Source organism: Zalophus californianus, chromosome 6 (genome assembly GCF_009762305.2).
Source record: "Zalophus californianus isolate mZalCal1 chromosome 6, mZalCal1.pri.v2, whole genome shotgun sequence".
In the NCBI taxonomy this organism is placed as follows: Eukaryota; Metazoa; Chordata; class Mammalia; order Carnivora; family Otariidae; genus Zalophus; species Zalophus californianus.
The window spans coordinates 131,860,539-131,874,872 of record NC_045600.1 but is presented as its reverse complement, the minus strand read 5'-3'; positions in this window follow the sequence as shown (position 1 = coordinate 131,874,872).

Below are 14,334 nucleotides of genomic sequence, written 5' to 3'. Positions count from 1 at the left end.
CTCAAACAGCCTCCTCTACTCTCGAAGGGCCACAGGAATCTGCTAACGTAAGTTAAGACTTCCAGGTTTCAAATGTTTTGATCAAACCTTTCCGTTCGGATCTCACAAGGACAAACTCCATGTGATTTTCAAGTACCTTCAGAAAAAGCCAGACGTGGCGCTCTAAAGAGAGAGCGTGGTTTAAAGCTCAACCTTGTGGCAGGGAGCGGACCGTTTTCTGCACAACTGTGTGCAAATCTTATCGGGAGCAGTCCAGCTACTCTCGGCTAACTCCCCTGCCCAAGTGACTCTCTGGGGCCCCAGCCAGGAGCAACGAAAATAAAATGCAAAAGGCACAACCCCTTCCCCCTCACAGATAAAAGGCTGTGGAATATATAGGCCTCGTTTTAATAGGGCCTCGGCTGGGTCTCTGTTTTTTGCACCCACAGCTAATTGAGGGGGCAGCTAAAGCAGACACAATTGAACACGCAGTAAAAGAGCCACCTCCCCACCTGGCTTGCACGCACAATTAAATATTTGCACCTGCAGTGGTAGTATGTGTGAAAGTTATCCCTGTAATTAGTTGTCGGGGCAGAAATAGATGTAATTTTAAAAACCCTCTCTAACTCCAATAGTTATTTTTTAAATAGATGTTTCTGTTGAAATAAAGGAACTCTGAACTAGTTAGTGCTTTTAAAAGAAATTATTTCATATTGAGTTCTTTTCAGGTAATTGAGTACTTTTCAGGTAAAAAGCTAAAAATAGAGCTTTGTACTATTTCTTTTTAATAAAGATCCCCTTCTCTTTTTTTTTTAAGATTTATTTGTTTGAGAAAGAGAGAGAGAGCGCGCGCGCGCGCGCGTGCACACACGAGCAGGCCTGGGGGAGGGGTAGAGGGAGAGGAAGAAGGAGAATCCTTGAACAGACTCTGGGCTGAGCGGGGAGCCCAATGGGGGCTCCCTCCCAGGACCCTGAGATCCTGACCTGAGCCAAAATCAAGAGTCAGCTGTTTAACCAACTGAGCCACCCAGGTGCCCCAGCTTTGTGTTATTCCTCTGTGCAACCCATGGGAGTGTTCCTTGTATGTATTTTCAATGGGTTTAGCATGTGATTTTCCTCGTTCATTCTTTCCTTCATTTTTCATTTCATTTATTTGTTCAATAAACACAAGGGCACATCCTATGGCCTGGCCCAGGGCATCCTAGTGTGTCTAAGCCAGCACATCTGTCTAGAGTCTCACAAGCATGGACTGGAGCTAGGGTTGATGTTTTTATCAAATCGTTAGAATTCAATATGAGAAGTTCATATATATCACTTATCAGAGGTGAGAGTCCATGCAAAATGCCAGGCAGCACTTTAGTTCTCCCAAGAAGGTCTTCCAAAGGAACATCTTGAATTTCTTTTTTAAAACTTAGACATTTGAATTTTGGGGGGCCCCTGGTTGGCTCAGTTAGTTAAGCATCTGACTTCGGCTCAGGTCATGATCCTGGGGTCCTGATAAGCGAGGAGTCTGCTTTCTCCCTCTCCCTGTCCCTAACCCCACTTGTGCACACGTGCACTCTCTCTCTCTCTCTCTCAAATACATAAAAAAATCTTTAAAAAATTTTTTGAGTTTTTCTTCATCAGTAGAAGAATGATATATATAACAATCTTGGCAATTACACAGGTTCCTTATTTGAGAAGATTCTACTGTTTAATTCACTTCAGATGTTGTTTAGCAACATGAAAGAATTGTCTCTTTTTTCTACGTGCTGTGTCAGGTAGAACAATAAAGGGTTTTAGCAAGTAAGCGTATTGCTATACTATGGGACAGGAAATGCCTCTTAGCAATGATGAGAAACAAACCCCCCACCTTCCCCCGGGACCCCCACCCCACAAGAGAGACAACACGCCAATGTTTTAGTGACTTCAGTCCACTCCCATATCATCTGCTTAAGTGCATAACGGGTCTTTGCACTCCAATTGTTACTCACACATTCCTTATAGCATTCAAACAATGAAAGAGAATGTCTACAGCTTTAAAAGTAAATCCACAACATTTAGATTTCACATGGATTGTTCCTCTTTTCTTCACTTTGTATTTGAACTGGTGATTTCTAACCTCAAAGAACATACCGCTTTGGCCAAAACGTATCTTGTCCCCTGATCAGCTGGCCTGTTTAGGGGTGACCTGCGGAGCCTTTTCAGTCCCAAATCCCATGATTATCACCCACTATGGGATTCCGCCCCAAACATTCTGAGTGTTCAGAATATGGAAAAAGCACCAAGAAGACCCACTCTTTCCAGGGAGGTGATGTGCAGGGGAGGCCAGACTGGAAAGCCGAGCGCTGGGCTCGGAGAATAGGCAGGGGGTGCGGGGGAGGCTGGGAGTGGGGGGCAGCCTCTGGACCTTGAAGTGCAGCAGCTGTGCCCTGTCTTTGAGGCTGAGGATCAAGCAGAGAATATGAGATAGGCAAACGTTGGCTTAAACTTTCTTCTTTCTTTGATTGTCCTTGGACATCTGCCTCATCTCCTGTCAAGAATGTTTGGCAGCTGTTAGCCCAGAATAACACGGTTCTGCTGCGCCACCCGCGACACTGGGCTCCTAATACTTTAAGCCAACTAGTCTCCGTTATATGCCGGGCCTGATACACAGCTATGCTAATGCCTTGAGCTAACGAGCTTTCTATCAGCCCTGGAAAACACAAGGGGAGAGTCCTTGGTTTATTTTCCTCATGTGCTAATTGGCTTTAATTGTTGGCCAATTGGATTTCAAGTTCAGAAAAGAGTGGGCTGCACAAAGCCAAGTGTTAACTTCAGACCGTGGGAGAGGCTGGGCAGTCCTTTTGGTCTCTAATGTGGTAGACTTTATGTAGATGAACCTGTCTCCTGAACACAGGAGTCCAAAGGAGGATTCTCCGGGCCATCGTGGTGGTTTCTTAAAATTCATACTTGTCCACAAAGGCCAAAAACCAAGCACTGAAACAGCTTACCCTAAGTTGGGAGGATGCTACTCTGTATTTGTCCATCTTCATAGACAATGTACGCTACCGGACAAACCTAAGCATATTTACCTGCGTTGATGAGCCAAGTTTTTATTCTCAGAGCCTGCTTCCTGTCATTAAGAAATGACCATTGTGAGAGAAACTGCTGAGCTAAACATATTAAAAAAGCACATTTTTCTACTTGATCCATGAGACTGATATGCCATGATGACAAAAATGTAGATTTATTCCACTCATACTCCCCCATAGCACCCTCCTGAGAATTCATTCATAGTAAAATAGAAGCACGGAAACCTGGGCTTTCAAAGGAAAGCACACACGAAATCGTAGCAGTCAACTGTACAAGAAGATCAGGACAGACACCATCAATAGCATTGATTTAGTTTCAGTCACGGCAAGGGACCGTTCTTCAGGTAGTGAGGGGAGCTCAATTCACTGCTGATATGGAGTGGTTTTGCAAAATGCTGACTTTATTACCCATTCTCTGAGTCAAAATGGCCCTCAAGGAGATTACTCACTAATTCCCCAAATTCTCTTTTTCTATATTGGGTCTGAAATGTAACTACAAGCACAAATGATTCCACTGCTTTGATGGAATTGACCAGTCGGTCAGTCTAGCACCTGTCAATGCAGTCACAGAATTTTTGACATTTTTGACTGAATCGAACAGGTGTTAGACCACTGGTCGATTTCAGAAAAATGGTCAAACCCAGCTTTCATGATTGGACAAAGTCAGAATCCATGCCCTCATTAGTATTCCTCTATGTACCTTGTTAACCCTCTTAGTTTCTCATTTTTCTGAATCCAGGTGCAGAAGCACCATGATTATACATATATTCATATATGCATATATATGTGAGGACCTCTGCCCATTAATGGTTTTTGCATTTGTCATGCGCGAATGGTAGAGCATTGGCATCCTTCCACATAGCCCTAATTTCAAATAAAACACTTTAATCACCTATCAATTTATTCCACAACTACTTTTCATTTCTAGTCCTCATCTAGCAAAGTGTATGGCAAGGGCAGGCTAATTATTGCTTGGCAGGCCGGGCAAAGGATTCCAGGTCACATGGAGTCACTTCTGCTTTTCTTTTTTTCTCCCTGGAAGACTTAGCAAGTTCAGAAATAATTTATTTTGAGAGTTGGTCATTGCCTATCCCCACCTCCCAGCTCCCACAGGAATTGAAGCACCATGAGAGAAGAAAATCTTTGTTTTATTTCCCGATGATCTCCAAATGCTTAGCGCTAGGCCTAGGACACCACATTTAGACCTCTGGCTGTGGTGCTTGAGGATTTTGGGACCAGCGATGTTCACTGTAATGGGTTGGGTCAAGGAAGCCCATTCTGGCACTGATTTTTTTTTTTTTTTCTCTCTCAACTCTTTCTTTCCCTCATCATGTTCCACTTACTTATCTTGAGTTATATGGCCTGCTCTGCATTGCATTTATGATACTATTCTATCCTTTTTTCCCTAGACTGTGAATTCTCAGACTATGGACAGTACCCTCAGTGTAGTCGATTATGTGCCAACCACAGGACCCTGCAAATAGTGGGCAAAGAGACACATGTATGGAATTAAGAACATAGTCGCTTAGGAATGAAATAGCAGTATTCACTACTAATGATCAATGCTCATTAGAAAAAAACTTCTTGAACTTGACTATCTCACACATACCACTCTTAGGCAGTTGAGTTTGGATAGGTGTGGGGAGAAGTGAGGGTTACAATCCAAGTAGTTAGAAACAAGGCATATTGTAATTCATCAATGGTCTTGATCGGAACTCAGAATATCTTTCACTGACATTAGAGAAAATATTCTTAAAAACATGCATCAGTGTTACCACATACTCCCCATATTAAAGCCAGGTTGTTTTAGAACATATAGTGCCTTTGATACAGATGTAGTGAAAAGAAGGGCCACATGCACCCCAGTGTTCATAGCAGCAATGTTCACAATAGCCAAACTGTGGAAGGAGCTGAGATGCCCTTCAAGAGATGAATGGATAAAGAAGATGTGGTCCATATATACAATGGAATACTACTCAGCCATCAGAAAGGATGAATACCCGCCATTTGCATCGACATGGATGGAACTGGAGGGTATTATGTTAAGTGAAATAAGTCAGCAGGCAAAGACAATTACCATATCGTTTCACTCATATGTGGAACATAAGCAATAGCACGGAGGACCACAGGGGAAGGGAGGGAGAACTAAAGGGGGGGACATCGGAGGGGGAGACAAACCATGAGAGACTATGGACTCCGGGAAGCAAACTGAGGTTTTCAGAGAAGAGGGGGGTGGGGGATGGGGTAAACGGGTGACGGGTATTTAGGAGCACATGTGTTGTGATGAGCACTGGGTGTTACATGCAACTAATGAATCATTGAGCACCAGATCAAAAACTAATGATGTACTATATGGTGGCTAACTAAACCTAATTAAGAAAATAGAATGTATACTGCCTTTAATAAAGGACACTGTGCAAAGCCAGCTAGTTCTCACAAAGAGCATTTGTTTGAACAAGACGCTTCCACCTCTTTCAGAGAATGACTGTTTTTTCTTTTTTCCTTTCACTCTCTCTGTTACCCATCTGGTGGCATCATTCCATAAGTCACCTGGCCAGGGGACAAAGAGCCAGACACACTATGCTGTCATTTTGACACTTTGTATGAACTGGAGACCCATCATTTAAAGACTATTCACAAGACCAGCTACGTCTGCTTGTCACCCTCATTTTCCTTGAAGAGTAAAATCCTCCTGAAGAGCTAAATGATATGAGGAGTGACGCTTGGACTGTACATCAATTCACAGCCTGAGAAACCCTCCTCCTCAGGTGAACTATGATTGTTATCGCAAGCCCTGAGAAGGTCTCCAGCTGCTTATATTTTCTCTTGCCCAGTGGCTGCCCTAAAAACCAGCTTCATTCCTGTTCACAGGTTGTTCTGAGAAGCCTTCTTTCCCCAAGTCACTTAAAATAATTACACACAGAAGAGCGCTTTGATTAAAAAATCTTGATTGTTAAATATCTAGAGCTCTTGACCTGTGCTAATAAATAATAATAGATACTGATTGTGGAATATACTACCTGCCAGACACAGTGCTGAGCACATCACCTCAATTCAACCACGCTAATAATCCTACTGCAAGTGTTTTTTACCTTATTCCTCACATTCTCCGAGATGCTGGCATCACCAGCACAAACATGACCACCCATCATCACAACCAGGGTGTCATAGGGGTAAAAGTCTCAGGAGACGAGGTAAGGTCAACATTCAGAGCCAGCAGCCAAGAAAAACTCGGGGCCGTTTCCCCCAAGACAGATCTGCATTTTCAAATCAGAGTCAGGGTAAGACTGGCATTGGGTTCAAGAAGTGTGCAAATGGGATGAGAAACTGAACTTGGAGTTAAGAATTTGAATCTTCTCTCTGCCCAGGGATGGGCTTTTAAGCCAGCTGCCGACCCACTCTCCTCTCTTTTTTTTTTTTTTAAATGAAGGGTATTTTAGGGCACCTGGGTGGCTCAGTCAGTTAAGTATCTGCCTTTGGCTCAGGTCATGATCTCAGGGTCCTAGGATCGAGCCCAGAGTCGGGCTCCCTGATCAGCAAGGAGTCTGCTTCTCCCTCTGCCTCTGCTCCCCACCCCCTGCTTATGTGCTCTCTCTCTCTCAAAAAAATAAATATAATCTTTAAAAAAATAAATGAATGGATTTTTATATTGACTTCTATATTGGGAATATCGATAAATGAGAACAAAAGTTATTAGAGAATCCTGCTCTATCATCAATGCAATCATTTCCCTCTCCTATCCCCATGTGTCTTCACATGAGAAGTCGTGAAAGCAGTTGTGAAAGTCGGTCCACGGAAGTTACCAGCCACATGTCATGGTGCCAGATATCATCAATGCTTCGTGACTGATGGATGATCATTTAAATAAAATCACAGTCTAGGACCGTCACCTTACGCCAGTGCTAAGACATTTCACTCTTTCCATATTACTGGTCCTGAACCCTCGGAAAACGCTATGAATGCTTTATATTGTAGAAGTGAATATAGGAATTCATCGAAGTAGAGGGCCTGACAGATAATTTGATTCAGTACAAAGATGATTGCGATTGTTTTAGTATGGGCTGTTTGCGCTTCCGTATGTGAAATGCACAAAGAGATTCTGAAACCTTTTTCTGGCTCAAACAGCACACAAAGTTAGCATCTCTCCTCTAATATCAAGCCACTGGTGCTTTTGAAAAGGAAAATAATTTTTTCAAAGCTAACAGTCACACATGATCCAGGGCTCCCAAATGGCAAGAGGCTTGTGTTTTCAACACAGTGATTTTTTTTTCTCTTGTTCCATTGATATATTTCATGTGAAAGAAATGCAAAGGAATCAACATACAAAAAAATATCTTTCCAGCCAAACATGGAAGCTGGCTGTGCAGCACAGCTGTTATGGGGCAAGGCCTCCATTCTGGGGTCCCCTGACCTCAGGCTTCTGCCTCCCCTCTGTCTCTTGGAAATATCGTGTCCTCCCAGGACTCCCAGGTGGGTCATTTTCCTTTGAAGACTGATGCTTGGAAGAGGAATCTGGAAAGCCTCCTGCTATCTGCTTTTCTCTCTGCTCAAGACAAGACCACCCAGAGGTTTGCCTGGAGAAATATTACACCAGCTCTGGGGCATGCAGCTCAGAAACTGGCCCAGATTGTGCAGTGGAGCTGATGACCGGCCCAGCTGAGGGTAAGGAAGAGGGTTAGTTTGGACAGAGTCACCAGAATAAGAATATCAAATCCCTGCAGACCCATCTCTCTGTCCCCTTCCCCAATATTTAGCTCCATGACTAGGTAGATTTTCAACAATTTATGCCAATAAATCATTTCTCTTATAAATGCTCCACATTATTCTAATTCATATTACAAAACTCTTAATGCCAGCTACAGCATAAGTTTCTGCCAGCCTTTCATTATATAATGAACACACATTGTCTCCATGACCCCAAAAGGGAATCCTTTAAGACAGCGATGTTTACCTCTCTATACAGAAACTTCCCTGGGTGGGAACTGCTCACAGTGAGTTTTTCTCGTTGTTCTACCCCTCTTCTGTCACCTTGCCTCTAAGCCCTCTCCCCGAGATTTCCTCTTTTCAATCATTTAACTCTTTACCTGATCAAGCAAGGGAATGCCAAACTAACTGATAATCCAGATGCTTCTTTGGTAAGCAGGATCATGTCTCTCTGGAGTAGGCTTGCTGGTGACTGTTCCCCCACCACCTGGCGTCCACATTTCACTGAGAGGAAAGACTCCTTTAATTTTGTCTTGGAGCCGTTTCAGTGAATTTCCAAAGTTAGGGGAGCAGAAAGCCACCGTCTTTGCAAGCCCGTATCCGACGAGACCGCCATAACCTAGCTGGCCGAGAGCTCGCTCCTTCTGAGGCTCCTCTGTCCAGATGCATGTGTCTGGCATGCACTGAAGATTCCTCAGTGACTTTCAGGGCCCTTTCTTGACCCCTTCAGCTACTGGACTACCAAGTCTCACTGCACTATTCTTCAGTCAAACAAAGCTTCGTAGAGAATCTGATAGAGTCCACCAAAGGTGTGCGTCTTATCCAAGACTGCACAAGGCATGCTACCATTAGTGTGAGTGAAAGAGGGTTTTCCACCCTCAGAGAACACCGCTGAGACCTCTCTTCTGGTCTGTAAGCACTCAGTGTATGTTCCATTCAAGGTCTCAGGAACTGTTCTCTGAACTGGGGACTCAAAGGGACCATCCCTGGTCTCCTCTTAAACAATTATACAACGCAGGACAGAACAAAGAGGTACAGACTGAATTAAGAGCATGAACTCCTAGAGATCAGGCAGGTTGCCTTGGCCTCGACCCTATTGATATTCTGGATGGAGCATTTTTTCGGGTGGGAATTGTCCTGTGTGTCATGGGATGTTTAGCAGCATCTTTGGGTTCTATCCACTGGATGCCAGTATACCCCCCTAGTTGCAACAACCAAAAGGGTCTCTTGGCATTATTAAATGTCCCTCTACAGATCAAAAGAGATGAGGGCAAATTTTAAAGTGAAGGAAGGCTGAATCTGTGGTAGAGAGAAAAAAAGCATATATCAGGCAAGATCATCAGCAGGAACAAAAGTCCAAAGCTTCCCAGTGCCTACCACATAACACACAGCCCCGTAGTCCAGCATTTAAGGTATTTGATGGTTGACCCCAGCCTAGATGTTCAGACTCATACTTCTGCCCCTCCCCACCAGCTCACACTCCAGCCACACCTGACAAATCACCACTACAATGTTACATGCCGCCATTTCCTATAGCCATGTGATGAGTTGCTCATAGGCCTTCTTTGATTCAAAAATTTCTTCTCTTTCCCTTTGCTACTATGAAGGACTCTACCAAACTTTAAGACCAAGGAGTAACTCAGAGAGTGATTCCTGCATGAAGCTTTGCACAGTCCCCACACCCATGTTTGCTTCAACACTTGCTAGTTTGATCCTTAGCTCCTGCCTGTCTTCTTCCCAAATGAGCTCCAGAGCTGGAACTGTCTCCTCTTCATCCCTGAAACCCAGCTAAATGACATCCTGCTCTGCAAATAATACGCCCAACATGAGTGTTCTTGGAAAGAAAGAGTGGCAGAGATAAATATGGTTCAAAAGAACTCAATTGTCTATGTACGTAAAAAGCCGTTCACTCATTCCACAAATATTGTTTGAGCAATTATTGTATGCTGGCATGGGGCCGGCTGCTGTGGCTCAGGGAGTGTTCAAGAAAGTGATTATTGCCATTCTAGTGCTTACAGTCTAAGTGGGGAAGGAGCAGATGATAAACATTTTTCATATAATAATTACATCAGGAAGAGTGCAATAATAACATGATAGTCACTGTGATTGATAAAGAGTGGCGGGCTGGAGCTAGGTTAAACCTGTTGGTCCAGAGAAGTCTCTTGGAGAAGGTGACTTTTGAGAAGGTGACTTTTGAGTCCAAATAGATAAAGAGGATTCAGCTATGTTAGGCACTGGGAACATTGCGGAGAGAGGAAAAGTAAGTGAGAAGTCCATGGAGTGGTTAATGGTTCACTTTAACTAAAAAAGAGATAAGAGGCCAATGTGTTAGAGTATGTGGATGATGGGAATTAAGGTAGGAAATGAAATGGGACATAAATAATTTTAAGTAGTAGCAAAAGAGGAACCACCTAGGAGCCCAGACTACACACATACACACACACAAATGTATATATAACTGATGCAGAATATGTATATATCAGATATATATATAATTAAATATATATTATATTTTCTATAATATTTTATATATCTATATAATATCTATATAATATCTAAGATATTATATACTTATATATTTTATATATAAGCATATAGTTTATTTTATATAGAATTTTATATATATTATAAATATAATAAAATATATAACTATATATAATATATAATTGTATATAATAATTATATCTATTTATTATATAATTAAAATAATAATCATAATCTTTAGACATCTGAAAATAATAATATTATAAGCTGTAAGATTCAGGCTTGCAACTTACCTTATTGAATTTCAACTTACCCCTAAAGGTTGGGGATTAGTATTTCCCTTTTCTTTCAATTAGGAGACCATGAAAGTTAAGTAATCACCCCAAGATCATATAATTAATGAGTGACAGAGCCAAGTGTCAGATCCACATCTACTCCCACCCCGTATGTTTCTAAAAGTTATTAGAAAAAAAAATGGGTCATTTCCTTCCAGAACACAGCATTTTCCTTGTTGTTTTCATAGAGCTAATGGTTACATTATAAATAAATAAATAAAGTAACATAACTGACCATGAATTGCCAAGTAGATTCATAGGTGAATTAAGGATTCATGCATTTGCAGTGACTTCAGTTATGCTTTTGATCACAAACATCATAATATAGAAAAGTGTTATTACCTGCACTATCAATTTTCCTTTCCATGATCATGGAAGACAGGCCCCTTGGTTCAAATGGCTTGGAATGTGGGAAAATTCATACACTCAACTAGAAATTAGGGACTCACTAACACTTCCAATGGTGACCCTGTGGGAATATCTAGAACAGCGACAAGACCAATGACAAAAAGGAAAATCCCACCAGGAAATGAAGAGAGACAGGTCGTATGGGATGCCCTGTAGATGCTTAAAATAAATCCTGTTCCATTGCTAAGAAGTGAGTGCTAAAGAGATTCTTTTCACCACGTTCGAGTAAAGATTGGAACTTGAGTTTCCATAAATGAGAGATGACCTGGTTTGGGTTTAGATACATTTGTATTCCAGAAGTCTTCTCAAAATATATTCTGCCTTGTGTCAGCAGCCATAAGACCTGGCTAGAAACAAACACCAAGGGTTGGGATCTTATTTATTGCTTTCTGGGATGCCCTCCCCAAATTTTCCTTTCAGAACAAATTCAGAGACAGCTCCGAATATCAGCTGCGTCCTAGCACACTATACCGCTGAACCGGAGCAAGCTGATGGGGGGCCGCTAGCATTCCTCTATGTGGTGGTCTCTTCAGGAAGCTATTGGATTACATCGCCCAGCGGCCACCAGCTCTTCCTTTGGCCTCAGCAAACGTGGTGGTGGTGGTGCCGTTTTTTTCCAACACAGCAGGCCCCACTAGGGCCTCTTTGGCTGCTAGGGCGGAATCCCAGGAGTCAGGGGATGTGGGGCCCAAATTGATAACTGTGTCCATTGACTTTCCGTTCCCAATTCCACCTCTTTCATTATGTTGGGGAGCTTTGTCCCAGAGAAGGAGATTATGCAGTGGACGGCAGAAGAGATGGAACTTCAGAAAGATAGAGCGCACAAAAAAGTGTGACAAATTGCCATGACAGGCCTGGGATGGTCGCTTGTGATGGAGTGAAATTAAATCCCCCACCAAACAATACTGCTTTATTCTGTGTCTATGGGGACCCTTGTTGAGCCTAGATTGAGAGAGAAAGTCAGAAGAAGAGGGTAAGAAAGATGCACTCACACAGTCAAAAAGGATATTTTTTCCACATTCATGAGACTTACTTTCTTCCACAAAATGGCAATATCAAACACATCTGGATATGCAGCAAATGTATTGACATCCCGCACCCCATTCTGTAAGAGCGTGGGACACTCTTGGTCTCTCACTAACACTTACACTAATAACCCTAAAGTTAAGATGCAAAGCCAAATCCTTTCTCAAGTTTAGGGTCTGGATTCACACTGTTTCCGAGGATCCATATTAGGGTCCTTGTACCAAACAAAAATCCGCACCAGTGCTTTAGGCCTTTATTTTTCGATAAATGTCACGGGCCCTGTTCACCCAGCACCCGCTTTCCACTTTAGGGTTTATTCCAGGACCCAAAGGAAAATTGTTTATTTGTGTTCCTACCAGCCATAAATGTCTGGTTGCCGGCCTCACTGACCTCAGAGCAGAGAGAAATTCCTGGGTACTTGGTCATGAATCCCACCTTTTAAAAGTCCCCAGGGCAACTGCCCTAGCTCACTTCACAACGTTATATAGAAAGAATCATACAATCTATTCCCCTTTGTGTCTGGCTTCTTTTATCTAGAATAATGTTTTCACGGTTCATCTACACTGTGGCATGTAACAGTACACCACTCCTTTATATGGCTGACTAATATTCCATTGTATGTGTATACCACATCTTGCTTATCTGTCCATCAGTTCATGGACATGTGGTTGTTTCCATTTTTTGGCTATTATGAATAATTTGCTTGAACATTTGTGTACTAGTTTTTTTTTTTTTTTTTTAACATATGTTTTCACTTTTTGGACATCTAAACCAAAGAGTGGAGTTGCTGGGTCAGGTGGTAATTCTATGTTGAACATTTTGAGAAGCTGGCCAACATTTTACATCTCTGCCAGCAAAGTAATGAGCGTTCCAATTTCTCCACACTCTCGCCAACCCTTGTTATTTTCCTGGTTTTTTAATTGCCATCCTAGTGGGCATGCAGTGGTATCTTCTTGCAGTTACGATTTGTATTTCCCTGATGGCTGATAACATTGAGTGTCTTCTCACAAGCTTATTGGGCATGTGTATACCTTTTTGGAGAAATGTCTTTTCAAGTCATTTGCTCATTTTAAAGATTGAGTTGTCTTTTTGTTGTTGAGTTGATGCATTTTGACAGGAGAGTGATAAACACTCCAGAAGACCAACAGTGTAGGACAGAAGTAGCCAGGAGCAAAAATGAGACTATTTTCAATGTGAATCATGGCACATAAACCTTGTTTGAGTCCTTGCTCTGTCACTCAGAGGCTAGATGAGCTTAGTCAAGTTCTTGGCATCACTAAGTCTTATAATATGACAAATACGAGCCTGAAGTGAGATTAAAGTACATACAGCTAATGGAACAATAGCTGGCATACAGTAGCCAAATGCAAGTTGACGTATGACTTGCATATTCAACTGGCCAGTATGGCTGGTGTTAACAAAAGAAAGGGAAGTGGAAAATTCTGGGTTAAGTGTACAGCAACCGCAAGACCAAGACCACAAACACATTCTTGATAGAATGGTTGTTTCCGCTCACCTCCCCAGTGGAGGAATCCCACTACCCTATGTCCTCAGGGAGCAGCAACAAGCAAGAGCTCACTCAAAAAACAAAGAAACACACACTAAACTTGGGGTGGGAATTGGGGGGAGTGTTTTAACCAAACACGGCTGGCTTTTGCTGTTCCGTAATTCAAGTGGCCACGTGATAAGCATGTACTCAGCGTCCACTCTATGCTAGCAGCATGGAGGTAAAGAATACATGATGCCTACCCTCGAGGAGAAATGGAGATGAGATGAGAAATGCCAAGAGTGCACTCCTATCATTGCCCTAGAGGCACAGGTCCACTGGTAGGCTCAGTTGAAATGGTCAGTAATGGGGCGCCTGGGTGGCTCATTTGGTTAAGCATCTGTCTTTGGCTCAGGTTGTGATCCCAGGCTCCTGGGATGGAACCCCACATCCTTTGCTCAGCGGGGAGCCTGCTTCTTCCTCTCCCTCTGCTGCTCTCCCTGCTTGTGCTCTCTCTCTCTTTCTGTCAAATAAATAAATAAATAAATAAATAAATAAATAAATAAATAAATATCTTTAAAAAAAAAATGGTCATTAATAAAGAACTCTTCAGGTAAAGAAATGCTAGACTGATGGCATCAACCGGTTTAACTAAATATGTTAAGCAAACAGTTGCAGAAAACAATCTTTTGATCGTTTTCTTCATGAACAATTGCCAGTTTTGCTTTGGATCTGTGGCTTGGAAAACATACGGGAGTTTAACTCTAGTCATATATCATAAAAGAAATATCAAAGACACTATATACTATAATTGCTCTCTTTTGTTTGGATTTGATCTCTTTTCTTTAGTTAAGGAATG